The sequence below is a fragment of the Prionailurus bengalensis genome, chromosome A1 (assembly GCF_016509475.1).
Source record: "Prionailurus bengalensis isolate Pbe53 chromosome A1, Fcat_Pben_1.1_paternal_pri, whole genome shotgun sequence".
Classification (NCBI taxonomy): Eukaryota; Metazoa; Chordata; class Mammalia; order Carnivora; family Felidae; genus Prionailurus; species Prionailurus bengalensis.
In genome coordinates, this window is record NC_057343.1 from 4,637,249 (window position 1) to 4,651,478 (window position 14,230).

Here is a 14,230-nt window from a genome sequence, read left to right on the forward strand (position 1 = left end):
TCCTTCAGCTTCCATCACTGCATGGGGAATGTCAGTGTGGCTTCTGAGTAAAAAGGTTTAAATCTCCTCCGGTGACCTTTCTCTCAGCCTGCAGGACCAGCCATCACTCACCACCCTGCAAACAAAGCTGACATCTGCCTTCTACCCTCCCCACAAAAGACCGAGTCCCAAGGTTTCTTTGAATTGTTTTCCTCTCTGTGATCTCCTTGGACCAGACTAGCCGCTTAAATTCTAACAGTAGCCAATCCATAGCTTTGACCAAAGATTCATGGTAACATCACTGGTGCGTTCTGCAGGATAATGTCCAGGGACAGAAAGTACCATTTTCCACCAAGTTTAAGGTGCACTTTTTTCCCCCACATAATTACGTCTCCAAAAGTATAATGTGTGTTTCTGTTAATATTTATTGAGCGCTTAATATGCTGTGTCGTTTACATTCAATATCTCCTTAGAGCCTCAAAGCAGCCCCCAAGGTGCTATTATCATTCTTGTTTTATAGATGGGAAAACAAAGTTCAGAGAAGGGGAATGCATTGCTTATGGTAGGTCCCCCAGCCAGTAAAAAATGGTGGGGCCAGGTTTGATTTCATGCTGCTTTTAAACTCTGTGAAGGCGGCTGTATTGAGGCTTCGTCCAGGGTTCTGAAGAAGAATTACTGTCTTCGGTCCCCTGACAGTCCCCACTCCTCAGGGGTTTTTCAGGAGAGGGGATAAGGGAGGAAAGTGTTCCAGACTGAATGTTTATCCCCTGTCCATCTCCCCCACGCCTCCCCCTGTAGTCTCATATGTTGGAGCCCCCATTCCCAGTAAGATGGGTTGAGGAGGTAGGACCTTTGGCAGGAGAGAGGGTTTAGATGAAGTTATGAAGGAGGGGCCCCATGATGGGATTAGTGCCTTAATAAGAAGAGAATTCTGGGTCTTACCTTCTCCTTCTGCCTCTCCCTTGGGAGGACACAGCAAGAAGGTGGCCAGCTGCAAGCCAGGAAGTGGGGGCTCAGCAGACACCAAATCTGTGGCTTATCTTGGACCTCCCAGCCTCCAGAAACGTAAAACATAAATTCCTGTTGTTTAAGCCGCCCAGTGTGGTCTTTTGTCATGGCGGCCAAGCTGACTAATACAGAAAGGAAACTCCTTTCTCCTTGTTTTAGATACTTTTTCTTTAAGGATCTTCCAAAAAGTAACCCTTCTGGCCTCGGGCCCCACCCTCTACTGCCCAAGAAGTGGGAGAAATCCATTGGTCCACCTAATTTATTAATAATTTATTAAAAGCACAGGATTCACTCTTTTCGAACCTCTCCACCCAGACTACTCCAGAGCCAGAATGTCACCTGGACAGGATACCTGATGGCTGTCATCTGACTTCAAGGCGGCGGGGGTGGGGGGGTGGGGTGCAGGAAGAACATGCAGATAATATTAGTAAGAACTCTTCGCACAGACCCAAAGTCACAGTCTCTACCAGACTTTATCAGGAACATCACTGACATTTTTGTCCTCATCTGTCAGTCTCTTGCATCTTGTTTCTTAATTGGTTGTGAAGGCAGAAAGGGAAGGAAAGAGGGCTCGGCTGGCCCACAGTTGTCCCTGGGGTGGAAGATAAAGCCTGAAAGAGCATTGGCCTCTTCTACCCCAGCGCTGCAGCTTTGAGAAAATTGTCGAACCTCTCTGTGATCTTCTCCTTCTCTGTGACACACTCTGGTAAAGATCAAGTGTGATAATATATGTAAAGTCCTAGCTTACTTTCTGGCACATGGTAAAATGCAAATAAAATGGTGGCTGTCATCATTGGTCAGAATGGATAAGAAAGATTTGCTGTCGTTAATTTTACAGTTTATCAGAGCAGACGTCTCTCTAATTTAAGCTTTCTAGGATGACAGAATAATCTTTGGTAGGGCCGCCTGGGTGGCTTAGTTAAGCGTCTGACTTTGGCTCGGGTCATGATCTCGTGGTTCGTGAGTTCGAGCCCCACGTCGGGCTCTGTGCTGACAGCTCAGAGCCTGGAACCTGCTTTAGATTCTGTGTCTCCCTCTCTCTCTGCCCCTCCTCCACTCATGCTCTATCTCTCTCTCTCTCTCTCTCAAAAATAAATAAACCTTAATAAAAAATTAAAGAAAAAAAGAATGATGTTTGGTATGTGTCACATTATTTGGGCACATAAGTACCTATTTGGGGGAGGGTAAGGAGTGCCCAACTGATTCGGACAGAGAAAGAAAGGCATTTTCCCTATTCTTTGCCCAGGGGCCGGCTCCAGCATCGGTCTAGGGTGCCCTCCCTGTGTGCTCAGCCAAAAGGATGCTGGAGGAAATCCGAAGGATCTGGAGAAAATATGATGGGCCAGGTGGCCATAAGGAAGAGAGGAGAATGGGCAGTAAAACCATGTCCCCAGCTTCCTTACTGGCCAACCAGAATCTGCACAAAGCCATTAGCGTGAGGGGTGAGTGGCTGTCTGCAACAGCCCGATTCCCACGTGGTTCTGAAAGCTCTTCAAGACCCCTCTGCCCCTCTCCCAACCGTGAATCTGGGTTTCCGGGGTGTATGTCGACTCGACTGAGGAGGACAGTTTCCAAGAGCAGTTCTCCACAAACGCAGCCTCTCTCTCCGCCTCAGCCAAGCAACTCCTGAAACCCCGTCTTATTACATTGCCATGATTGAGCCCCTCCTCTGTCAATGTTTGCTTCATCGCTCTGGCCCCTTCATTGTGTCACAGCGCGCCCTTGATCCTCCACGCGATGCGATCTCTACCTTGGTGATGGGGCCCTGGCTGCGGAGGCAGGCAGCTGCCATTGCGCCCCCTTTCACCTTTCACTAGCTGGGCGGCCTTGGGTAAGCTCTCCTGAACCTCAGTTTCTTCATCCGTAATGTAGAAATAATAATGCGTGCCCTGTCGTGGTAGGGATCACATGAGACAGATCTCTGCGAAGACTTTAGAACCGCCAGACCTACAGAGAGTATGTAATATGAACGGCTGCTAAGAGTACACACACAGGCAAACCCAGACCTGCCTGGTGACCTCCAGAGTCTTGCTCAAGGCTCACCTCAAGTTCACGTCTTTGAAGTCTTCCCTGACTTCCCTAGGTGGGGTTTGTTACTTTCCATTCTGTGGGACCCTAAGACCTTAGACACACTTCTGTTTTAGTGCTAACCAAAGACATTATGAGAGCCCTGAGGCAGTGTGTGTGTGTGTGTGTGTGTGTATTTATATATATAATTTTTAAATTAATACTCTTTTTTAGAGCAGGTTTTGGTGTATAGAAAAATTAAACAGAAAGTTCAGAGAGTCCCCACATACCTCCTTATTCTTATGGGAACAGTTTCTCTCCTTGTTAATAAACATGTGGTATCAGTGTGCTACGTTTCTTACAATTGATGAGCCCATATTGACACATTGTTATTAACTGAAGTCCATAGTTAATGGCAGGGTTCACTCTTCCAATTCAACACTTCTGTGGGTTTTAATAAGGCAGAATGTCATGTCTGTACCACCACAGTTTCACCCAGAATAGTTTCACAGCCCTAAACATCCCCTGTGTTCCACGTGTTCATTCCTCCCTTCTAACTGCTCTCTCCACCATCTCCACAGTTTCGCCTCTTCTAAAATGTCATACAGTTGGAGTCATACAGTATTTAGCCTTGGCGAACATTAATTACCCCAAGACTTCAGACACAAATGTGTTTCAGCACTGATCAAAGACATTATGACCTCCTTAAGGGCAGACATTTTTTTCTTTTACTTTATTTCCTTTGGGATCTCCCACATTACTAGGTACATAGTAAGTACTCGGTCTTCGACAGTATAATAATAATAATAATAATAATAATAATAATACACTTTAGATGTTAGTATATGCTTTAAAGCATATTAGAAACATAAAGAATGAAATTTTTTTTAAAAAACCAGTTTCTAAATTCAGGGTTCTGACAGTCCAGGCAGGCATCCAATTCTTTTTGGCTCATTTTTATAAGTCCTATTAAAACAATAATTCTTTTCAACTCCAAAATTCTAAGCAAACTCCTAATAACCACCATAGCCCACAACTATAATTTTGAGATGAATCATGTGACCAGTTTTGAATTTCAGCTCTGACCAAACACTTCCAGCTTAAAACCCAAGTTAATTCTTTTTTCTTCCCCCCACCAACTTCAAAAGTAAAGGAGAACAAATGAGAGAGAACAAGATGATTCACTGTTCACTTAGAAGCAGACTTTGAATAACGAGGAGCAAGTTAAGGAGACAGTTATAGTAAATGTTAACAGAGGGCTACTTCCCAGACCAGAATATTAACTGAGGAATATTCACAGTAAGTCTCTAGATCTGGGTAGCGAGGGAAAATGAATAAATGAATGTGCCAGGGAAAGGAACTATGACAAGAGAATCATACTCCTAGAGTTTAAGAAAACGGCAGTAAAGGCATCCACTGACCAAAGTCAATTAGACTCCAGGGTTCCGGCACCTGCTTGGACTTACTGTATTGCTGGAGACATACAAACTGCCCCCTGAACACTTTGCAGAATTAAACTGGAAATGTTTACAAGTAATAAAATGGAAATGTCTCACCATCATTGTGAGAGCTGCCGGTCCCTGCATCGGAGTAGACTTCGATCTCTACCTACGTCTTTTCGTTCAGGGTGAGAGCACAGGTTTGGTAGAAGACAACTGAATTTGGACCCCACCCCTGCCACTTAGTAACTAAGTGACTTAGAGCAAGTTACTTTATATCTCTTAGCCTTAAATATTTAAAAAATTGAGGTATAACTTAGATATGGTACAGTACATAAATCTTACATGTATAGCTGGGTGAGTGTGTGTGTGTGTGTGTTGGACAGACCCCAAGATGACCCACCATGATGCCTGCCTCTTGATGTTTCTGTCTTTATGTAAGTCACTCTACCGCTACAGACAGAATCTGCGATTTCCACCCAACCAATGGAATATGGCATGAGTGATAGGATATTTTATTATATAAAGACCCCATTCTAACAGACACTCATTGTTGGCTTGGTGAAGCAAAGTGGCCCCGTTGGAGAGGCCCATGTGGCAAGGAACTGTGAGCAACCTCTAGGACCTGGGTGGGGGCAGGCATTCTCCAGCCGATCGCCACACAAAAGCTGGGGCTGTCCGTCATACTGTTGCACGGAAGTAAGTTCTGCCAACAACTTGAACGAGCTTGGGAGCAAGTTCTTCCCCACTCAAGCTTCTAGATCACAACACAGCCCAGCCACACCTTGATTGCAACTCAGAGCCAAGGACCCATCTGAGCTGTGCCCAGACTTTTGATCCATGGAAACTGAGAGAAAATACCTATGTGTTGTTTTAACCCACTTAAGTTGGTGGTGATTTGTTTTCATATCACAGAAAACGATTGCAGTATCAGTGTAACCACAAGGCTGATCAAAAGATAGTAAATCTCTAGCGCCTCATGTGCCCTCCCCGTTAGCAATGCCCACTACCCCAAGGACAGAGATGATTCTAACCACCATCACCATAAGTTACTTCTGTTTGTTTTTGAACGTCATATAAGTGGGATCATGCAGTATGCATTCTTTTGTGTCTGATTTCTTTTTTTTTTTTTTTTAATTTTTTTTTTCAACGTTTATTTATTTTTGGGACAGAGAGAGACAGAGCATGAACGGGGGAGGGGCAGAGAGAGAGGGAGACACAGAATCGGAAACAGGCTCCAGGCTCTGAGCCATCAGCCCAGAGCCTGACGCGGGGCTCGAACTCCCGGACCATGAGATCGTGACCTGGCTGAAGTCGGACGCTTAACCGACTGCGCCACCCAGGCGCCCCCTGATTTCTTTTCTTAACACTGTGCCTGTGAGCTTCATCCACGGTCCATGTAACTAACAGTAGTTCATTCTTTTCTATTGCTGTGTAGTATCCCACTGTTTGAACATACGAAGTCCTGTTCATGGTGAACAATTAGGTTGTTGCTATTATTGGTTAGTACGCTTCCAGGAACATTGTTGAATGTGCCTATACTAGAAAAAAAAATTATACCCAGGAGTGGAATTGCTAGCACAGAGTTTGCATATGTTTACCTTGTTTCATACTGCCAAATATTTTTAAAGGTTTACGTATTTATTTTCTTTAATGTTTTTATTTTATTTTTGAGAGAGAGAGACAGAGCACGAGTGGGGGAGGTGCAGAGAGAGAGAGAGGGAGACACAGAATGGGAAGCAGGCTCCAGGCTCCGAGCTGTCAGCACAGAGCCCGACATGGGGCTCGAACTCACAGACAGTGAAATCATGACCTGAGCTGAAGTCGGACACTCAACCGACTGGGCCACCCAGGCACCCCTACATATTTATTTATTTATTGAAAAAAATTTTTTGACATTTATTTATTTTTGAGAGAGAGACAGAGTGTGAGTGGGGGAGGGGCAGAGAGAGCGAGAGAGACAGAGACAGAGACAGAGACAATCTGCAGCAGGCTCCAGGCTCTGAGCTATCAGCACAGAGCCTGATGCGGGGCTCGAACCCACGAGCCGCAAGATGATGATCTGAGCTGAAGTCGGACACCCAACCAACGGAGCCACCCAGGTGCCCCAGGTTTATTTACTTTTGAGAGAGCGTGAACAGGGGAGGGACAGAGAGAGAGAGAGGGAGAGAGTATCCAAGACTGGCTCCATGCTGGCAGCAGTGAGCTCAATGTGGGGGTGGAACTCATGAACCGTGAGATCGTGACCTGAGCTGAAGCGGGACGCTCAACTGACCGAACCACCCAGGTGCCCCCAAACATTTTTTCAAAGTGGTTGTCTCAGTTTACATTCCCACAAGTGACATAACAGACTTCTGGGTGCTCCGCCGCCCTCATTAATACTTGGTATCGTGTTAGCCTCAGAAGAATAGGGGTAACAAGAGGATCCACCACCTAGCGTTGTGAACATCAAGTGAGAACATATGCAAATGTCCTCATAAAACTGAACTTGCTCGATTAATAGCAGACATTTATTTCCTCATTGGCTTCCAGATCACACAGGTAGAAGTGGCTGGGCCGAGATTCAAACCCCAAGGGAGAAATTCCAAATGCCACCCTCTTTCCACCACACCTTCTTCCACTAGGCCACTTCCCAGACACTTTTGGTGGGCATCAATCCCCACAAATAGTTCAAAATGATCTCTTTTTCTTAGACCCCATTCTCCTCCACAGATCCCCAGGAAGTATGTGTTCTTTCTACGTGACATAAAACACGAATAGAATTGCAGGCCCACAGTGTGGAGGGTGTCTGCGATTTCTTTTACAGAAAATGTCCACGCTCTTTATTGCCATTTTCTGTGGCGCGTTCCCTCCACCAAATACCTTCTGTCGAAAGTGGTCTTGGCTGCCTTTGTGGATTGCTTCGTCTAAAGAGCTTACTTTACGGTTGGTCCTAAATTGTCAGCTTCTTCACTTTCCTGCCCCACACTAACAGACTACTTGCTCTATTATTTCCTCCTTGCCTACACGACAAGAACAAGTTGCATCCATAAATGAAGGCAATGAAATGGAAGGTGAGGATTGGGCGGGTGGCAGCGAGGGAGAAGCTGGTGAAGCGGGCCATGCAGCCCAAAGACAGGACAGTAGGTGGACGGTGTGGCTCCCACATCAGAGGCTCCAGGACCACACAAGAGCCTGTCTGGAAATCCACACGGCTGGTCTAGCATCCAGGCTCATTTGCCAAAGGGCTGACGTGTTTGTAACGCGCTGGAATGTTTCTTCTAATGTTGATTTCGTGTTTGTGGAGGAAACACTGCAGATGGAATAAAATCAGAGTGAGGACAATGTCTAGGGAGGATGCCCCAGTCTCAACTCAGAGAACATGATTAGACATGAGAACAGATGTAATACAGATTTTTCTTCTCACACACACACATATTCAGGATGGTCCTTTGATTTGCACATCACCCTTATCACATTCAACTACACCGTGTGTGGAAATTCGGAAAAGTTAGCAATGAAAAGAGTATTACAATTTAAGGGCAAAAGTGAGAAGGAACGCAGAGAACCGACACTAGGCCCCGAACCCGGGGGAAGAGACAAAACTGTTTCAAGACCTGTAACTTTCTCCAGGACAGGGGCAGGGAGAGGCTCAGAGGCAGCGGAGTCCTAACCGCATCCTCCGCAGAGTCCCGCAGCGTCACCTGCGCCTTTGGATGGCAGGCTCTGCTCTCCGCCTGTGCTGGCTGTTTCAGACAGGTTCACCAACCTTTCAAAACTAGGTCTTCCCCGAGAGCTGAATCATGACTCTCCAGCAACACACCCTTCTCTTCTCTCTGCTGCCCTCACGCCGGGCCACGTATAGCAACTGAGTTAGTCACGCATTGCATATGTAATGCTTAGTACTATTAAAAACTATAAGGGTAGAAAAAATAGTGACGTCTGGTAATGTCCATTTAATACTTACTACGTGCCAGGTTCTGTTTTAAGCATTTTACATGTTTTTACGCCTTTGATTCTCGGCATAAACCCTATGGGGTGGGAACTGCTGATGTTCCCACTTTACAGATGAGGAAACCAAGGCCTCACCAGGGAGGCTGGAGACTTACCCAGGAAGACAGATAGCTGGAATGTGAAATCAGACAGTTGACCTCCAGACCCCACCCTCTTACCACAATGTGCCTCAGTAATGGACATTAACTTCTAGGAAGTTAAACAGAACAAAACACCACAGAATCAGAGACTAAATATGAAAAATCCGTCAAAGGAAATTAGATGTTCAGCAGACTACCAGAACACAAAGGTTTGGTGCTCACTAAGGAAGCACCTACTAAAGAAACAATAAGTAGAGGGGCACCTAGGTGGCTCAGTCGGTTAAGTGTCGACTCTTGATTTCAGCCCAGGTCATAATCTCCTGGTTGTGGGATCGAGCCTGCCTCGGGCTCAGTGCTGGCAACACAGAGCCTGCTTGGGATTCTCTTTCTCCCTCTCTTTCTGCCCCTCCCCTGCTAGTGTCCATGCACGAGGGCTCTCTCTCTCTCAAAAATAAATAAATAAATAAATAAATAAATAAATAAATAAACAAACAAACAAACAAACAACTAGAAACGTACATGGGAATAAGTAAAGGCGTATTAGGAATGGTAAGATAAATAATAAACAGACACGTGATGTCATTTATTAAAATTATGGAATAATCTGGGATTCACTGTATATACATGCACAATTTGAAACATTTTTTATGCAAAGGAAAAGATAAAACAAGCTTTGTTTATACATAACATGATCTCTTATTTAGAGAATCTGGTGTATTCTACAAAACTAAAGACTACTAGAACGAATCAGTAAGTTTAGGAAGGTTGAGTACCCTGGATCAATATACAATTAACAGTTTCATTTCCATACACTATCAACAAATCAGATTAAAATTAAAATTTAAAACATCTATATGATTTCTTCTTTTTTTTGTTTAATTCCAGGGTAGTTAACACACAGTGTTATATTAGTTTCAGGGGTACAATACACGGATTCAACAATTCTATACATTACTCAGTGCTCATCATCATAAGTGTGCTCTTATCATGTATTTCCCATGAATACATGCCCATCACGTATTTCATCCCCCTCCCCCCGCACCTCCCCTCTGGCAACCATCAGTTTGTTCTCTATAGTTAAAAGTCTGTTTTTTGGTTTCTCTTTTTTTCCCCCTTGTTCATTTGTTTTGCTTCGTAAACTCCACATGCATGAAATCAAGTGATATTTGTCTTTCTCTAACTTGTTTCGCTCAGCACTCTGCTCTAGATCCATCCATGTTGTTGCAAATGGCAAGATTTCATTCTTTTTTATGGCTAAGTAATATTCCTTTTATATACATCACATCTGGGGCGCCTGGGTGGCGTAGTCGGTTAAGCGTCCGACTTCAGCCAGGTCACGATCTCGCGGTCTGGGAGTTCGAGCCCCGCGTCAGGCTCTGGGCTGATGGCTCGGAGCCTGGAGCCTGTTTCCGATTCTGTGTCTCCCTCTCTCTCTGCCCCTCCCCCGTTCATGCTCTGTCTCTCTCTGTCCCAAAAATAAATAAAACGTTGAAAAAAAAAATTATATACATCACATCTTCTTTATCCATTCATCTATCAATGGGCACTTGGGCTGCTTCCAAAATTTGGCTATTGTAAATAATGCTGCAATAAGCATAGGGGTGTATATATCCTTCCAAATTAATGTTTTTGTATTCCATGGGTAAATATCCAGTAGTGTGATTACTGGATCATATGGGAGTTCTATTTTCAATTTTTTGAGGAACCTCGTAGTGTTTTCCACAGTGGCTGCACCAGTTTGCATTCCCACCAACAATGCACAAGCATTCCTTTTCCTCCACATCCTCACAAATACTTGTTTCTTATGTTTTTTTTTTTTTTTATTTTAGCCATTCTGACAGGTGTGAGGTGATATCTCATTGTGGTTTCGATTTGCATTTCTCTGATGATGAGTCATAATGAGTGTCTTTTCATGTATCTGTTGGCCATCTGTCTGTCTTCTTTGGAGAAATGTCTGTTCCTGTTCTCTCCCCATTTCTTTCTCTTTCTCTCTCTTTCTTTCTTTCTTTCTTTCTTTCTTTCTTTCTTTCTTTCTTTCTTTCTTTCTTTCTTTCTTATTAAGGGAGCCTGTTTTATTGTTTCATAAACTGATGTGTGGCAAAATTCTTTGGTCATTAATTTATTCAGCAATTGTTAAGTGAGCATTTACTCTGTAGTATTGAAATCTACTCTCTAATTTGATTATGATTTTTCCCACATAAATTTATTTTATTTGTGTGTTTTACTTATTTTTTTATTTTTTATTTTTTAAAATTTACATCCAACTTAGCATATAGCGCAACAATTTCAGGAGTAGATTCCTTAGTGCCCCTTACCCATTTAGCCCACCCCCCCCACACACAACCCCTCCAGTAACCCTCAGTTTGTTCTCCAGATTTATGAGTCTCTTCTGTTTTGTCCCCCTCCCTGTTTTTATATTATTTTTGTTTCCCTTGCATTATGTTCATCTGTTTTGTCTCTTAAAGTGCTCATATGAGGGAAGTCATATGATTTTTGTCTTTCTCTGATTAATTTCACTTAGCATAATACCCTCCAGTTCCATCCATGTAGTTGCAAATGGCAAGATTTCATTCTTCTTGATTGCCGAGTAAAACTCCATTGTATGTATATATATATATATATATATATATATATATATATATACACCACATTTTCTTTATCCATTCATCCATCAATGGACATCTGGGCTCTTTCCATACTCTGGCTATTGTTGATAGTGCTGCTATAAACATGGGGGTGCAAGTGTCCCTTCGAAACAGCACACCTGTATCCCTTGAATAAATGCCTAGTAGTGCAATCGCTGGGTCATAGGGCAGTTCTATTTTTGAGGAACCTCCATACTGTTTTCCAGAGTGGCTGCACCAGCTTGCATTCCCATCCCCATTTCTAATTGCATTGTTTGGGTTTTTTCTGGTGTTGAAATGTATGAGTTCTTTATATATTTTGGATACTAATACTTTATTAGATATGTCATCTTCTGTCATTCAGTAGGTTATCTTTTACTTTTGTTGATAGTTTCCTTTGTTGTGCAGAAGCTTTTTATTTTGATGTAGTCCCAATAATTTATTTTTGACTTTGTTTCCCTTCCCTCAGGAGACATATTTTAAAAGATGTCATTATGGCTGATATCAGAGAAATTACTGCCTGTGTTCTCTTCTGGGATTTTTATGGTTTCAGTTCTCCCATTTAGATCCTTAATCCATTTTGAGTTTATTCTTGTGTGTTTCTTACAAAAAGTCATCCGGTTTCATTCTTTTGCATGTAGCGGTCCAGTTTTCCCAACACCATTTATTGTTGAAGAGACTGTCTTTTCCCATTCCATATTCTTGCCTCCCTTCTGGAAGATTAATTGACCACATAATAGTGAGTTTATTTCTGGGCATTTTATGCTGCTCCATTGATTTATGTGTTTATTTTTTGTGCCAGTACCATTCTATTTTGATTACTACATTTTGTAATATAACTTGAAATCCCTCCGACTTTTCTTTTTCAAAATTGTTTTGGCTATTCAGGGTCTTTTGTGGTTCCATACAAATTTTAGGATTGTTTGTTCTAGTTCTGTGACAAATGCTATTTGTATTTTGATAGGGATTGCATTAAATGTATACATTGCTTCGGGTAGTATGGACATTTTTTACAATATCCATTCTCCCCATCCATGAGCATGGAATATCTTTCCATTTGTTCATGTCATCTTGAATTTCTTTCACCCGCATTTTATAGTTTTCAGAATACAGGTCTTTCATCTCCTTGGTTAAGTTTATTCCTGGGTATTTTATTCTTTTTTGGTGCAATTGTAAATGGGATTGTTTTAATTTCTCTTTCTGCTGCTTAAAATTATTAGTGTATAGAAATGAAGTGGATTTCTGTACAGTGATTTTTGTATCCTGCAACCTTACTAAATTCATTTATCAGTTCTAGTATTTTCTTGGTGGAGTCTAGAGTTTTCTATATATAGTATCATGTCACCTGCAAACAGTGAAGGTTTTACTTCTTCCTTACCAGCTTGAATGCCTTTTGTTCATTTTCCTTTTCTGATTGCTGTGGCTGGGACTTCTAGTATGATATTAAATAAAAGTAGTGACAGTGGGCATCCTTGTCTTCTTCCTTACCTTAAGGGAAAAGCTCTCGGTTTTTCACCACTGAGTATGATGTTAGCTGTAAATTTTTCATATATGGCCTTTATTATGTTGAGAAATGTTCCCTCTAAACCTACTTTGTTGAAGGTTTTTTACCATGCATGGATGTTGTACTTTGTCAAATACTTTTTTCTAAATCTATTGAAATGGTCATCTATTTTTTATCCTTTCTCTTACTGATGTGATGTATCATGTAGAGTGATTTGCAAATACTGAACCATCCTTGCATAAATCCCACTTGATCATGGTGAATGATTTTTTTTTTCAACGTTTATTTATTTTTGGGACAGAGATAGAACATGAACGGGGGAGGGGCAGAGAGAGAGGGAGACACAGAATCGGAAACAGGCTCCAGGCTCTGAGCCATCAGCCCAGAGCCCGACGCGGGGCTCGAACTCACGGACCGCGAGATCGTGACCTGGCTAAAGTTGGACGCTTAACCGACTGCGCCACCCAGGCGCCCCGTGAATGATTTTTTTAATGTATTGTTAGATTTGGTTTGGTAATATTAGGTTGACGATTTATGCATCTATGTTCATCAGAGATACTGACCTGTAGTTTTCTTTTTTTGTAGTGTCTTTATCTGGTTTCGGTATCAGGATAATGCAGGCCTCATAGAATAAATTTGGAAACTTATCATCCTCTTCTTTTTCTTGGAATAGTTTGAGAAGAATAGGTATTAACTCCTCTTTAAATGGGAGAATTCAACCATCTGGCCTGGAGTTTTGTTTGTCAGGAATTTTTTTTTATTATTACTGAGTCAATTTCTTTGCTGGTAATTGGTTTGTTTCTCCATCCCCTCACTTTCAACCTGCATGTGTCTTTAAGTCTAAAATGAGTCTCTGGTATGCAGCATGTAGATGGGTCTTGGGTTTTTTTATCCATCACCCTATGTGTTTTCCTTGGAGAGTTTAGTCCATTTCCATTCAATGTCATTATCGATAGGTATGTATTGGTTGCTATAGTTACTTGTTTTATGGTGGTTTTTGTAGTTCTTCTCTATTCTTTTCTTTGAGCTCTTCTCACAATAGGTTGGCTTTCCTTAATGATATATTTTGATCCTTTCTCTTTATTTTTTGCAGATTACTGGTTTTTGATTTGTTGTTATCATTAGGTTTATGTGTAATACTTTCTGCTTATAGTAGTCTATATTAAGTTGATAGTGGCTTATGTTTGAACCCGTTCTTTATTCCTCTCCCCACCATGATTTAGGTATATGGTATCATACTGCATGTCCTTTTATCTTGTGAGTCTCTTGATTGATTTCTACATATATGTATATTTTTACAGGTTTTGTGCTTCTTACTTTTCTTACTCTTACTTAGGTTTTTCCTTTCCACTCAAAGAGTCCCCTTTAACATTTCTTGTAGGGCTGGTTTCATAGCCATCAATTCTTTTTTTGTTTGTTTGTTTGTCTGAGAAGCTCTTTATCTCTCTTTCAATTCTGAATAGTACCCTTGCTGAATAGAGTATTTTTGGCTGCAGATTTTTTCCTTTCATCATTTTGAATATATCATGCTACTCCCTCTGTCCTGCAAAGTTTCGCTGAAAAAATCAGCTAATAGCCTTATGGGGTTTCCCTTGT